The sequence below is a fragment of the Xiphophorus maculatus genome, chromosome 12 (assembly GCF_002775205.1).
Source record: "Xiphophorus maculatus strain JP 163 A chromosome 12, X_maculatus-5.0-male, whole genome shotgun sequence".
Classification (NCBI taxonomy): Eukaryota; Metazoa; Chordata; class Actinopteri; order Cyprinodontiformes; family Poeciliidae; genus Xiphophorus; species Xiphophorus maculatus.
The window spans coordinates 9886534-9901444 of record NC_036454.1 but is presented as its reverse complement, the minus strand read 5'-3'; positions in this window follow the sequence as shown (position 1 = coordinate 9901444).

Below are 14911 nucleotides of genomic sequence, written 5' to 3'. Positions count from 1 at the left end.
CAAGGAACACCAAAAATGACAAAATCTAAAACCAAATTCAAAGAACCTCTGATCCTACAGACTCTTCATATAGAGTCGACATGACTGCTTACTTTTAAATGCCTGAATGATGCAACTAAGAGAGATGGTTTTACCAAACAGTGTAATGTATATGCCAACAAATGTTTACTATTTTAAAAATATTTGTGTTGTTTTCAAAAATACGTAGAAAATAAAACTCTAATCCTACAAAAAAAATAAAAAATTCCATGACACGTGGAATTGTTCTTTCTTCTCGTCTTAGCTAGAAAAGTAAGACTGTGCTGCATATTACTGACTAAAAATCCAGGAATGGAAACCAGGGCCTCCTCTTGTGGTAATGACTACTGCATACGAGAAGGGCTTGTGCTTGTGGTTAACGTATAATTTACATTGCCAAAGGTGTCAACGAACTGGAGTAACCCTTTTTAAGGTGAGGCCACAACTTTCAACCAATAGGATCAGGTCTAGAATGAGGCATCTTTCTCAGCCAATCAAGGCCCTCTTGTACCCTCCCCCTACTTTCAGCTCTTTTTTCAGTTCCTTGTATTCCCTTTCATCCTTTTCAAAAAATTGGTTTTATGAGTAACAACCTACTCCCAGAGGCGGAAGTGGTATTTAATCGTTAATGTGTGCCAGTCAGGCAGTTTTTTTTTTTTTCTCTTTTCCCCTAAAGCTCTTGTTCTTGTGTCTATTGAGTTTTTCTCCCACTACATTGTTTGCCACCCATTCATTCACAAAAACCCACAACAGTGGGGGAAATCCCTCACATCCAAGTCTACTTTACTCCTGAATATGTCTGTTTGCACTCTGATCAGCAGTATATGCAATTTGAGATCATATTTTGTTCAACAAAGAGAGTTTGAAGCTGAGGCCACGGCCATGCGTGCTCTCATATGTCCCACTGCGAGTGAAATTTGAGGTGGGAGTACTATCATCTAACATCAGCTGTTGCATCATCCAAGACGCAGGTGTTTCTGTTTCTAGTTTCACCATAGTTTCCCACAGAAACTCAGAGCTCAGGTGGTGTGTACAGTGATAACTTATGTCCGGACGGAAAGATAACCTTGAGATATAAGTCCCTTTTGTTAATACAGCGTTTCCCTCGTAAAAACCTGTAAGGAAACTGCAAATCGAACATAGATGCAAAAACTCTGCAATAACAGATTTGTTTATCTTGCTTTGAAAGTTAAATAGCTGTCAAACTGATTTGGGCTACAAAATGTTTTCTGATTCTGCCTGCTTGACATATGGACGTTCTTGGAGAGAAGAAAGTAACTAAAGAAGGGAATATCTTGTTTCAAATATCAAAGAACAAAAGAAAAACTAATATAGCTTGGAAAACTAAAAAGATACACAGGATAAACAATGCAAATATGTAAACTCAACTTTTAAGCTATCTGGGATTGTGTATTCTTCTCTGATTGACTCTGTTTCTAACATCAAACAATAACATAAAAAATCATGACGAATGAGACAACACTAACTATAGTACATAACTGGTTTTAAATTCAATAAGTGATAACATAGGCCCTGTGCACCAAGACATAAATATAGTAACACAGAAGAGAAGTATGAATAGAAAAGACTGTTTTGTTTGAAATGCCTTTAAACAATTATGGATGTAAAATGTTTTCAGCAAAAAAGCAAACATTGCTGTTTGTTGTCACACCCAGGAATTCATTGAATTGAAATAACACTCCTTTCTTCACTTTAAGGAAACCTTAAAAAAAAAAACACCCGATTTAGAGTTTATTTTATCTTTAAATGCCTAATCTTCTATGAAAGAGGTAAAGAGAATTGAACAGGATGTGGGTGATTTAATGCTTTAACACGTTTTCTTTGCACAACACGAAAATATACAATGCATTATTTTTGACTGACTCATTGGAATGTGGTTAAAACAGTAGCTGGGTAGTGCTGATAGAAAATGCAAAACAAAAGCCACAGTCAAGGAGTGGAATGTTTGTTTGTTTGTTTTTTAGCTTAAACTCTTTTGTAATATCCATGATTTATATTGCTCAGGAATGCAGGACTACACCTGTTTCACACCAAGTTTTAACGTGTGACCTGGTTTAATTAGATGCAAGTAGACCGTTCACACCAGGCTTTAAAATTCATTTCACGTGATCAAATCACAGTTACTCACTTAGAATGGGAATTGGAACCACGCTGCAAAGTAGATTGTCGACATGTTCACTTGATTTACTGATGCTGCAGTAAAATCCCAGACATGTAGTCAGTTGCACTCTGTTGTAATTCAGGACTAAAGGGAGACAAATGATTCGCTGTGGCAACCCCTGAAGAGAAGAAGAATGTGAAGATAAACCAATGCTATGGAAACAGCTGTTTCACCATTCTAAAATCTCAAACTAACCGCAAATGCATGTTTGGAAGAATCACTCCTATTAAGATACACATTTCCGAAGCAGTGGAGCAGGCAGCACTCCGTATACAGAGGCTGGTCCTTGGTGCATCTGTTCAGGATTCAAATCCCCATCTTGAGAACATTGTTTCATGTTGTCTCATTGCTGTCAATTAAACCCACTAAAATAACAAAAAATACTAAACCTAAGGAATTCCATACACTGTTTTTGACATTAAAAAAATCTCCCCTAAAACAGAAAACAACATCTGACATGGAACCTTCGGTGGTGGGAAATGTGTCATGTTATCTAAATAAAGCCATTTTTTGGATACAATCATACAGTTTCAGGCTTTTGTCTTTTTTTTCTGCGAGTCATTTAATCTGTCACGATTTTGAGATTGAATTCTCTGTCTGGCAAAAGAATTTATTTAACAAGCAGCCTCTGGAGTCATGTGAGCTTTAGATTGTGGGAAAAGAAATCCACCTGTCTGGAAATCCCTGCCACCAGCCTAAGAAGGACCAATTTAAGGCATAAGCTATTTTATCTTAGTTACATGCAGCTAGGTCACTGGGTAAACTCTATGACCTCTGGTAGAATTACAGTACAGAATCACGATTTTGTCTAGTCAGACACATAAGGAAGCAATCTTGTGCAAGTGGTCTGTGGCTGCAAGGGCATTTATAGTGTGAACCAAAAGTACAGACAATGCTCCAAAACGTTACTGTTCTAACGATAAACAGATTAGCGTGCTAACATTAGAAAATGTGTAAGAAAATGCATGAGAAGTCTTCTCAGTGCAAGAGAGAAAGAACAGACTGGACAACAAGGATCATGTTAAAAAAAAAAAGATTTGTAGATTTATATCCTCGCCTACATTATTTGCTTTAATTTCACTAGATTTTATGTTTTCAACTGTTAGAAACTACATGGTTTGCCTGTTTCTCTCACTGAAAGGCAGAACTTTGCCTGTTTGTATTTTTGGAGCTTGTAGCTACGACTGGTTTTCCTCTGGGCACTCTGCTCTCAACCTCAGTCTAAAAACAGGCTTGGCCTCAAGACTGTGTAAAAATGTGTGTGTCTGCATGGTTGTCTGTCTCATGTGACCTGTCAAGGCTGTAACACCCTTCCCCCCAACACCACCACCAAGCTCCCCTCCTCTCACCCATGGACTACTGGGACAGGCTCCAAAACACTGCAACCATGAAAGTTGGTGAAAGTAGCATCACAATCACAGCCAGTGATGCAGAAACAGTGATGGTTGAATGAAAAACAAAAATTCATTTTGATCCCAATGCCAATGATACCTGTCAGTGTTTTCCAACCTGAACCACTCAGGACTCAGGACTTCCCTGGGCCTTAAGGACCAGGAAAATGGTCCTCAATGCCACTTCCTGTCTAAAACAAACATGTTTTAGATGGGAACAAACATGTTTTAGATGGTTCCCTGCTTTAACACACCTGATTCAGATGATTGCACTTTAGCAAACACCTATTAATCCTTCATTAATTGAATTCACGGCTACTGAGGCAGGGAAACACATAAAAAATGGAGGGCAGTGTACCTTGAGGTCCAGGGTTGGGAAACACTTTCAATAACATGGCAAAATGAAATATCATTCTGATGTTTTTATACAGTTTTGCTACATGTTGCTCTCTAAAGTATCTATCAGACAAAAGTTTCTAATGACCAAATTGAACTTCCTAAACCCCAGAATTGTTGCAAGTTATACATTTAAATCAAATTAATGTTAAGAGCTGTGGAAAATTTTGAGCTTCAAAATATTTTGAAAAACAGCTGCACAAAACAGAGGACGTAGCGCCCAGTTCTTTTCTCAATGTGTTTCTATTTTGTTTTTAATAGTGTTAGTTTTTCTTTAGTTTTGTTTCCTGCCTCCCTAGCACACCATGTCCTAGCTTAAAAATGATCGCACGCTGTCCCACTTAACTGCATTCTAAGTGAATAATACATTTTCAGAGGTTTCTTTATTTCGTTTTATTTTGTATAGATGTTTCCTTTTGACTTCTGTGGAGATTACAGTTTTTTCTGTGCTTCTGATGTGGCATTCGTTCATCGTAAATAGTGTGAAACGTGTGCCAAACGTGGGGAGTTACAGTTTGGCATGAGGCAGGTTTGCGGCAACACATGTTGTACTTTATATATGTTTGCACCATCATAAACTTAGTTCCCATGCTTCATGTGCCAAATTCCCCAACCAGTTAGGATGTTCTTCCAGTTATGATTGCCTCCGGTTAAACTGATGATTCATTGGTAGCAGGGCTAAACTAATAGGGAGGAATTTGTTTGCATTGAGATGAAAGATTAGCAGCGGCTTTATGCAAACTGAAAATACCAGAGAGAGATGTTGCAGGTTGATGCTTCAGCAAAAAGGAGCCTTGACAGAAACCTTTAGTGTGAACCTCACTTCAGTAACCAACAGGACTGATGTCTTAATTAAGGCTTGCAGCCTTCTGCTAAAGCGTGAACCATTGACAAGCACTGTAACAGCATAACAACTGCACTGAACTTTTTGAAACGTCGTGTTTCTTGTAAAGATCCAAGGACCTACTAAAACAATGTCACTGGCCAAAGACACATTTGCAAAATGATCAGTTCAGTTTAATCACAAGTTTCCTTCTTGTTGCTGCCTTTCAAACAACAGAAGCTGAACAGGAAGTCCAGTAAATATGCTAATGAATGTGTGTTCAAGGACCTTTGTTGGCATTTTTGTCTCCAGAAACCATGTTTTTCATATGTGTTTAATTTCTTATTATTGTGTTTAATTTCTAATTTATTTCCCACAAGCATCTATTGATTAGTTTCACAATGTTACTGAAATAGATAAGATTGCAGCTTGGGTGAAGTTTCTTCCCCAAGGACAGACTGAGATGAACAGAGCAGGGATTTGGACCAGTTACAGGATGAACTCCTGCCTTCTGAGCCACCATCAACATCAAACACTTTGTCCATTTGGACAATATACTTTTTCTAAAAATAAGTGATCTCTTGAGAATGTGCAAACTTAAAAAAATATTCATGTTTATTGTAACTGGAAAATAAAGCTCACTTTGGATATAGACCAAATATATTGACATGCCTTTTCTCTGTGCTTGAATGATGTATTTACTTATGGAGCTTTTGTTGCTTGTTGTAAAACTTTATTAATGTTTTGTTGTGCAGATTCTGCAGGTTGAAACAAAACAGTAAAAAAAAAATCTGTTTAGTTTTTATAGAGTAATAATATTTTTCATTTTATGCTTTTAAAAGTGAAAGAGGTTTAGAATCTTTTCTGCTTCTTTAGACTTCTAAGAAATTGCTTTTAGTGAAAACTATATATCAGTATATATTGCTGTGCTTTTTGAAACCATCCCCTCGCATCACCTCATAAAGTGACTGGATGAACTTATTGCTCTTTGTTATCTTCCCCAAATATGAAAGAGTTTTAGACGTGGTATTAAAAGCTTAACAATAAATCCTCAGTCTACAGGAGAGTTGCTCTGATGAAAAGTGAAGTCCCCTTTGCGACGGGATCCATCTGCAGCTGCTGGGAACCGGACCGTGAACACAAATCTGCGTTTGATCTGTTGTAAAAAAAAAAAAAAATCAACCTGCAGATTATGGGAATCAAATAATGTGGCATCAAAGTCAATACCTTACATACAACAGCAGGATTTGGAGCAGTTATGGTTCAATAGTCATACTCCACGCCAGTTACACCATAAAACTTTTCCTGTGGTGAAGTGGGAGTTATTTAAATATAAGTGAGTCCATGTTGAATAAAAATCTTTATGCAGATTTAACTCGAAACTTTCATCATAAAGCTGATTAGTTTGTTAAGCAGACAAAATACGCACTACAGTCATGTGAGAAGCCAGCTGTTCAGGCATGTGCAGCAAATCAATAAATACATCGCACATAATCCAAACTAAAGGTTTACTTTGTTACGTTTAATATCAACTGAAGTTTAAACTTGTTAACATATCAATAATTTGTGTTTTGTATGTAAATAAGATATATAATTGTGAAAACTGTTTTAATTTAATGAGGAACATTGTCATAAACGTGAATTGAAAACCATTTCAATTTAAAGAACTTATTTCTGTTGACAGAAGTCCTCACCCAATTTCCGATGCAGCTGTAGATGGAGATTGCTGCTCCGGTTTTTGGTGAAAGTTTGGAGAACAACCTCCATTAGCTGCAGTTATGGAGTTTGAAGAGGGGATTCAGGAAGATTTACTTCAATCTCTTGTGTCCAACAAGGAATCCCAGGACTTTAGGGTTGCCTCCTAATGTCTGGTCTCCAACAAGAAAGGTGCTCCTCCTCAAGTTCCTTATCTCCAATGAAGGAGTTCATGAAAGTCCACATCTTCAGGTTCCTAGCTAAATCTCTGACGAGGGTTACCCAAAAGGTTTGTCATCTTCAGATTCCTGCTCCAGACAAAGGGGTCCATGAGGGTTCACCTTCTCAGGATCTTGTTTTTGCCTTCAAGTTGGGGGCCCAGTAGGGTTCACCTCAAGTTCCTGTTCATGTCTCAGGCTGGTCCTTCCTTGTCCTGAAGACTCTGTCTCAACAAAGTGGCTCAAGGACAACCTACTTCCAGAACTTTGTGTTTTGACAGGCTGGCTTCTCGAAGGCCTGCCCAACCTCTACTTTGTTGGGCCAGCCTCCCAACTGACCACCTGAACTTTCCATCTCTTTTGAGCTAAATTATTTTTAAGTTTAATTACCACCAGGCAGGTTTTTTTTGGTAGAGTCTAGTGTTGGGTTTTGATCATTTTCAGTGTTTTCCTGTTCTTCATCAGCCAAGTTTTTCAGTCTGTTCTCACCCTCCATGACTCTTTGCTGGTTTTGTTCTTAATTCTGTTGTTTCACTCATGCCTGTTTTTGTCTCATTCTGATAAGGTTCACATCATTAAATCTGTTTTTTTATTTATATTTTTTTGCTTAAATTCAGTGTCCCATCTGCCTACCTGCACTTGGTCCTATACATTCAGTACATTGTTCCCTTCAAAGGGGTCAGAGGACTGTCTCAGACACAGGCTGCTATTAACACCAGAGCAGAGAGGTTGCATTGGTAAGAGACAGGAACTGATGTAAAGAGGCACCAGCTCATGTTCTGTCCTGGATGGATAGGAGTCCAGTTACAACGGCAGTGGGCTGAATTGTTGTAGAAACAATGGCATGCTTATCATCTGTGTGGCTGTAAAGACAGCTGTCACACCAAAACAGTGATGAGACGATAAAAGAAGCAGCTTGATTGATTTTAGAGTTTTTAATGCAGAGTAGAAAATAAAAGAAGAACTGCAGTGATTTAGATTACAGCAGCTGGATAGCTGAATATGTTCAAGGGTATGCAGTGAGAAACAATTTGTTATCGGTCAGTATTGAGGACAAGACGGCATCCTTCAGGGTCACTGATCTGGCCTAGAACTGATATGATTTATACGTGACTGATATGAAGCCTTTGCAGAACACAGAGACATTCAGTGTATTACAGAGACAAATAGAGCATTTACAGACATGAGGAACAAATCTGTGTTTTGTCTTCTTCTGATATACATTGTAATCTCTTTAAGACAGTCACAGTCTCATTTAGCACTTGCAGTTTCATTTAGGTTTTATCTGGGTGCTTTAATGCCAATGTAGAGCAAAGGTCTATGTAGAAATCCAGGAAAAATGCTAATTTGGCATGAATATAATAATACTTCCTATACAATCAAAAAATACATTAAAATGCTCATTTTAAGTTCTTAACATTTGCATGCTAACATTATAATGTGTCAAATTCTCTGATTTAAAGCAGTGTAAAGAATTAGGTCTCAGACCTAACAATGAGGAACAATGTAAAGTAATATGTAAGAATTTTTAAAATCCTTTGTAAGCAGATTATTTTTCTAGGCATGTCTTTGTATTCTTTGCACTCCTTTAGGCTTATTGCTAATCAAAAATCTCACTACAAAGCTCCTGACATAGTATAAGGTCTAGATGAGAAGAAATTCCCAGCATAGAGTCTCAATGTGTGGGGTTGATTTTCAGAGTTTTTTTGTTTTTTTTTACAAGAATGAAGTTCTTTTATAAAGATCTTTCTAAGGATTTTATAAATTAAGAAGCTAGTTTTTGTTGTCGAGATATCTAAATCTTGGCTTCTTGACTATTACTGTGTAATGCTTTATTGTCCATTTCCACCTAAACATCACAAGCCACCATTGGTTTTTTGCTTAGTTTTTTTTGTTTTGTTTTGTTTTTTTGGTAAATCCAATTTTTTAAAATTCTGTTATACTTTGTGCTTTAAATTCACAATTAAAAGAGACTTTAATGGTCATTGATACTGCAGAATACATAAATGTTATTTATTTCTTGTGTAGCTGAATAGCTTTTAGGTGTTGTCGTAATCTAAGTCTTCGTCATTTAGGTTCTGTCTTGTTTCCTCTTGGGTAATTTTTTTTTAATGATTATAGACACTAAGGTTGTCCCATATTTATATCATTCCTTCTTATTGAACTTCTTAGTTTTTTGCTCATCGTGTGTCAGTGTAAGTCATCTTTCTAGAAATAGTATTTTAGTATTATTATAATTCAGATAAATTTCAAACACCTACATCCTTGTCATATGGTAAGGTGCAAAAGTTCAAGGACTCCTTCACCATAATGCACTGAGGGGTGCTACAATATTTTTTTGTGAGTTTCTACATGTCCATTTATTCCCTTTATGAATTCCAAGCACAAGAAAACAATGAAAGTAATAAAAAGATAAAACGGCAACAAAAGACATGTACAATCTTTTAACCCACTGAGATTTGTTCTGTCCCAGCCGGATTCACTATCAGCACCACCCCACCATAGCAGTCTTCAGTTTTGTATTTGTATTTACAGCAATCACTGGTTCAGAGTGCGCCATGAACAGGTGGGCACCCTCACAGGTGGGCAAACAACCATGCACACACACACCAAGGGCAATTTAGAAAGACCAGTTAATATGTAAGTTATGTTTGTGGACTGTGGGAGGAAGTCCTAGAACTGCTGCATACATGAAAAAAAACTAGTAAACTCCATGCAAAAACCCCCCAAATATTTCATAAGCACTAGTTAAACTAGCACGGAAATATTTTGAGATTGTGGGAAAAAAAATACGAGCACATGGAAAATCACTGGATTTGTAAAACACAATTTATACATGTGTTTACAAACACTGATGGTTGAATAATAGTGTTTTGACTACATTTGACACTGCGACTAAGTTTTGTTATTGGTCACCACCGAGAAACTTGAGAAAGGAGGAAACAGTTGCACTTAAAGATTCAACTCTGGAAAATCAATAATAAATGTGCGTCAAGCTGAGAGGTTTCAGTGTTAGGTGTTTACACTCTAATGACATCATTATGATGATTATTGCCTGAATTGGGCAAAAGAGTGAATTTACATTGTTTTAATCCAATATTGTAATTTTATTGTTTATTGTAATTACTATTCCATTTTAGCTAAAGGATGTTACATCTCTCAGGTCTCATTTTCAACTACCAAACTTGTTTTCTCAGATCCTACATAAGTCCCTTTCAGATCCTGTTAATCTGCAGGACAGAGTTTCTTTTTTAAATGACCATTTCACAGAAATTCACAAAAATTAGTGAAACTAAACTATAGTTATTTAAAATCTTTGCTTAGCTTTGTATGGATTGTTATGAAGTCAACCAAAAGCAAGTCTTGCTTTTTAGAAAGTTGGTAGAAGCATAATACCAATATATGTACAGTACAGACCAAAAGTTTGGACACACCTTTCTAATTCAATGGGTTTTCTTTATTTTCATGACTATTTATAAGGCAAGAAATCCCACTTATTAACCTGACAGGGCACACCTATGAAGTGAAAACCATTTCAGGTGACGACCTCTTCAAGCTCATCAAGAAAATGCAGAGTGTGTGTAAAGCCGTAATCACAGCAAAAGGTTGCTACTTTGAAGAAACTAGAATATAAGGGGTATTTTCAGTTGTTTTACACTTTTTTGTTTAGTGCATATTTCCACATGTGTTATTCATAGTTTTGATGCCTTCAGTGTGAATCTACAATGTCAATAGTCATGAAAATAAAGGAAACTCATTGAATTAAAAGGTGTGTCCAAACTTTTGGTCTGTACTGTATATCAATGAGCTTTCCAATGGAATTGCCAACACAGTTTTAATATTTCTGTTCACCACAACTCTATTATTATATTATATAATTGCAGTGGCGGGCCGTGCATTTCACGCCTAGGCCTTCAGTAGTGCTCAGTCTGAATCAATCCAACCCTCAATAACTATTTTATGGCTATAAAACGTCTACAGCTGCGACACACATAAAAAAAGCATTAAAAATAACCTGATAAAATTGCAATATTATTTAGGAATATAGCAACATTTTATTCACCAAAAATCCTGATTATTTGTACACAAAATCCATCCTCCTTTCTTTCCTCAAGAAGATTTCAATTACTCTGTTGTTCAGATTATCCGTGCGTTTCAGTTCCATGAAGAAGTCCTTTTCTATCGCCGTCGAAGCTAATGCTGAAAGTCGAGCCTGCCCTGTCGTATTTCCGGCATAAGTTTTAGTTAGTAGACTGAAAGTGGAGGACAAATCCTTTTCCGGGTTGTGACAGGCTTGCTAGCTTCGGAGTTGCCCGACCTTGCTTAACAATGTCCAGCTTTTCTTGAAAAGTCCGTCTTGAAAATGACTTTGACAGTAAATCTCCAACCAAATCCATTTCTTCTCCTCCTTCACCCATTGTGGGTTGACAAACCAGCTATTAAATCAACACAACAATATCTTTGCTTGTGCTGCTCGCTACAGATGCAGTTTGCTAGCTCTGGCTAGTACACGCTTTGACTATCCAATCAGAGCGTGTGAATACGCTGACGTTACGCTGGTGTCGCCAACTCAAAATCTGATTGGTTGAAGCAACAGTTTGATCGACATTTATTTTATGCTACAGGGCCCGCGGAACTGATTGTGAAGGTCTCCAGGCAGATTTCTTTGACCCTGGCAACAAATAGTGGCTGAAATATGATTGGTTAAATGCTTAAATATGAAAATACACGTCTGGAAGCAGCGCAACCAGGGGGTTTAATCAGTGTTAGTTTTATTTTTATGTCCCCTTACTACTGGTAATTACTTCTGGAACTGATTTTTAAACTTTTAGGTCCCACTTTCCACTTTCATCCCCTTTTCCAAATATGGTCACTTCTGGCTCCCCCGATGTCAACATGTGCAGAACTGATACCTTAAACAAAATCAAACAGGAAACTAAAAATGTAAACATGAAGCAGGTATTAGAAAATAACACCCACTAATTCCCAGAACTACCATTTCACAAACATTTAACAAAAACACCGCATTAGCTTTCTAAACCATGTTATAATGATGTTTCAAGCAAGTCATCAAAGCTTGTGAAAAAAACTCACAAAGTAGTACATTGACTGTGCAAACATGTATTACAAGTAAGCTAATGCAGAGCTTTGCATGTGAACATCAGATCCTGGATTTCCCCTGGAAAGGGATGTTTCTGAAATCTGTAAATTACCTCCTTCGGTGAAAAGAAGTGTTTCTGAATTTTCTTGCAGTTTCTTGAATCCTTCACATGAATGAACTTTTTCAGAGGTCATGTTGTCAAGATCTTATCACCAGCTTATTGTTTTCTCAGAAGATAATATCCAGATGCAGAAATAATGTTTTTTTGGGACTTAAAGGGGATTTCTTCACAGAAAGTGTCGATAGAGAAGTTGAGCCTATAGTTTCTATTATAGCTGTCCATTCTCTCTGCTTTTGCTTTCTCTGTCATTTTGTGATGCACTTATGATTATGATTGGATGCTGTAACTCTTTAGTTAGTGAAGGGTCAATAACTATTGTTAGTTAGCTAACATCCATCCATTTTCTGTACACCCTTGTCTCTAGTGGGGTCTGGAGGGGTGCTGGTGCCTCTGTCCAACAAACATTTCGGGTGAAAGGCAGGGTACACCCTGGACAGGTCGCCAGTCTGTCGCAGGGCATAGTTATTCAACATTAAACTCATATTATTATAACTGTAATGTGGTTTGAGTTGTTTGAGCTTGAGCTTGTAATCTGGTTATTTTTAAACAACTGACTCAACTACTGACACCTGTTGTTGTTCAACTATTTGAGGTTTTGTCAGGAGCATTTTGAAGGAGGTGCATTTGGGTTTTCTGGGTCAGAAAAACATCAACAATTATGATGACTAAATAGCTTAAAATTAAGAAATTGATTCAGTTTTCACTTACATCTTTTTACTGCATTTTAGACAATTTATTGGATCAAGAGATGAGATTTTTGTTTATATTTGACAACATTATTCCCCTCCACTGCACAAAGGTCATCTTTTGAACCTCAAATATGAATTTTATTCTTGTTCTTCCACATAACTCAACAAGACAATAATTTATGGTCCAAACAACAGCTCGGCATTCTTACATATTGTTCAGGCTGTCCTCTTGATGATACGAACAGCTCAAACCACGCACGCCATGGATGGCTGATGTCAGCAAAAATGGCACCATTGTGACACCATAACAGTGGTGTCAAGCATTGACGCACGTAAATGTGAAAGTTGTCATTTGGAAAATCAGTTCCAGACAACAACCCTCCATAACAGTAAAGCTGTATAATTATGGTATAACCGCCTGTAAATATGGCATAAATTCAGATCCACCTTCCTTTCTTGCTGTTTGTGTTTTGTGTAGTTCTTATTAATATTTGGTATTCAATTTCTTGACTTCCTCTGTTCTCCACAGTAAAAGCAGATCATAATATATTGTGGAGCAGAAGTTGAACATCTACATAATCATCACGTCACATGCTAAGCATAAATTTGATTTTCATGTCAGATTCTTCCCTTCTCGTCCAGAGAATTTCAAAAGATCAATCAATCAATCAATCAATCAATCAATCAATCAATCAATCAATCAATCAATCAATCAATCAATCTATCAAGTTTTATTTGTATAGCACATTTCAGCAGCAAGGCATTTCAAAGTGCTTTACATCATATCAAACACAGAAACACAAAGTCATCAAGTGGGGGGTTCTTGCTTTTGCATCCATAAAAGGTTTACCTGTTACTTTCTCTCTGTGTTATATGAAACAAAATACCTATTGGTATTTTTATTCCCACTCATGCTCACAATCACGCAGTTTTAAACGATGTAAACAGCCTTTCAATGGGCTTCCGGCATGAGGCTCCGTACACCTCTTTCACAGAATTTTGAGCAGGGCCTTTCCTACTTGGAAACACAGAGAGATCATGTGACCTGGATGCTTTCAAGTCTTGCCAGAAGGCCTCAGCAGACCTCACACTTGACACATTAAATGCTGTGGCTGCCAACATCCATCACACTACAGAGAGTCTATGGAGTTCAAACTGTCTGCCTCTCTAAATATGAAATCCTTATGTTACCCCTGGGATGACGCAGTGTGACCTCCTCCCTCATTATTTGATTGCAGGATCCTAGATAACTGAATGCTGACATACCAACGTGGCAATTTGTGCACCACCTCCTTTTAATCTGCGAGGGACATGGCTCTGAAGTAATCATACAATACATGCATATTTATGTGTTGTATGACATAGGCTGAATGCAATTTCCAAAACATGCCACATGTCTGAAGGTCATGTTTACTATTTGTTTTGCCTTTACATACTTTATAGTTTTGCCAATCCTCTGTATAGTATAGCAATAAATAAATGAAAATGTAACCATCTTTTGAAAACTAGACATCACTTACGCTTCTCCTGTAACAACTATTATCTTGAAGCCGTTTTCCAACTTGAAGGTCAAGACATAAATTACATTTTCTCTGTCTTTTATATGTGGAGGAGTGACAAAGAGAAATAGACTGCTGTGTCGCATCATATTTCAACCCCAGGGAAACAGGACGTTCTGGATTACGTTCCTAGATACTCTGGTCTCCTGTAGACTTGAGTACAATTTTAAAAGTTTGTGTCACATTCATTTTACAGGAATAATAAGTGTGCCTTCTATAAAAAGGATTTCATAGACAGCAATTATTTAAAGATGAACATTTCTTTGTTTTGTTTTTTTCTAGTACTGCAAAAATAAATTAATTTAGGACCTTTTGCAGAGTGGAGAATGTTGTCAAAGCATGAACCATACTCACATTTCATCAAGACTTCTAAATAATTATTATTTAGTTGAGACATAAGGCTGAATAGTGAAGCAGTTGGTTCTGTTGCTTTGGAGCCAGAAGGTCCTGGGTTCAAATCCCGGCATGCTGTTTTTCTGGATGGAGTTAATATGTTCTCTCCAGTCATGTGTGGATTTTCTCTGGTTACTACACTGTTCAATAAAATTGGTCTCTAAAACTTTAGGTGTGTGTAAGCATTGTTGTGTGTCTGTGTTGCCCTGTGATGGACTGGCAACTTGTCTGAGGTGTACCCCGCCTCTTGCTCAATGACTGCTGGGGATAGGTACCAGCCCCCCTGCAAGGATAAACAAGTACAGACAATGGTTGGATAGTTGAG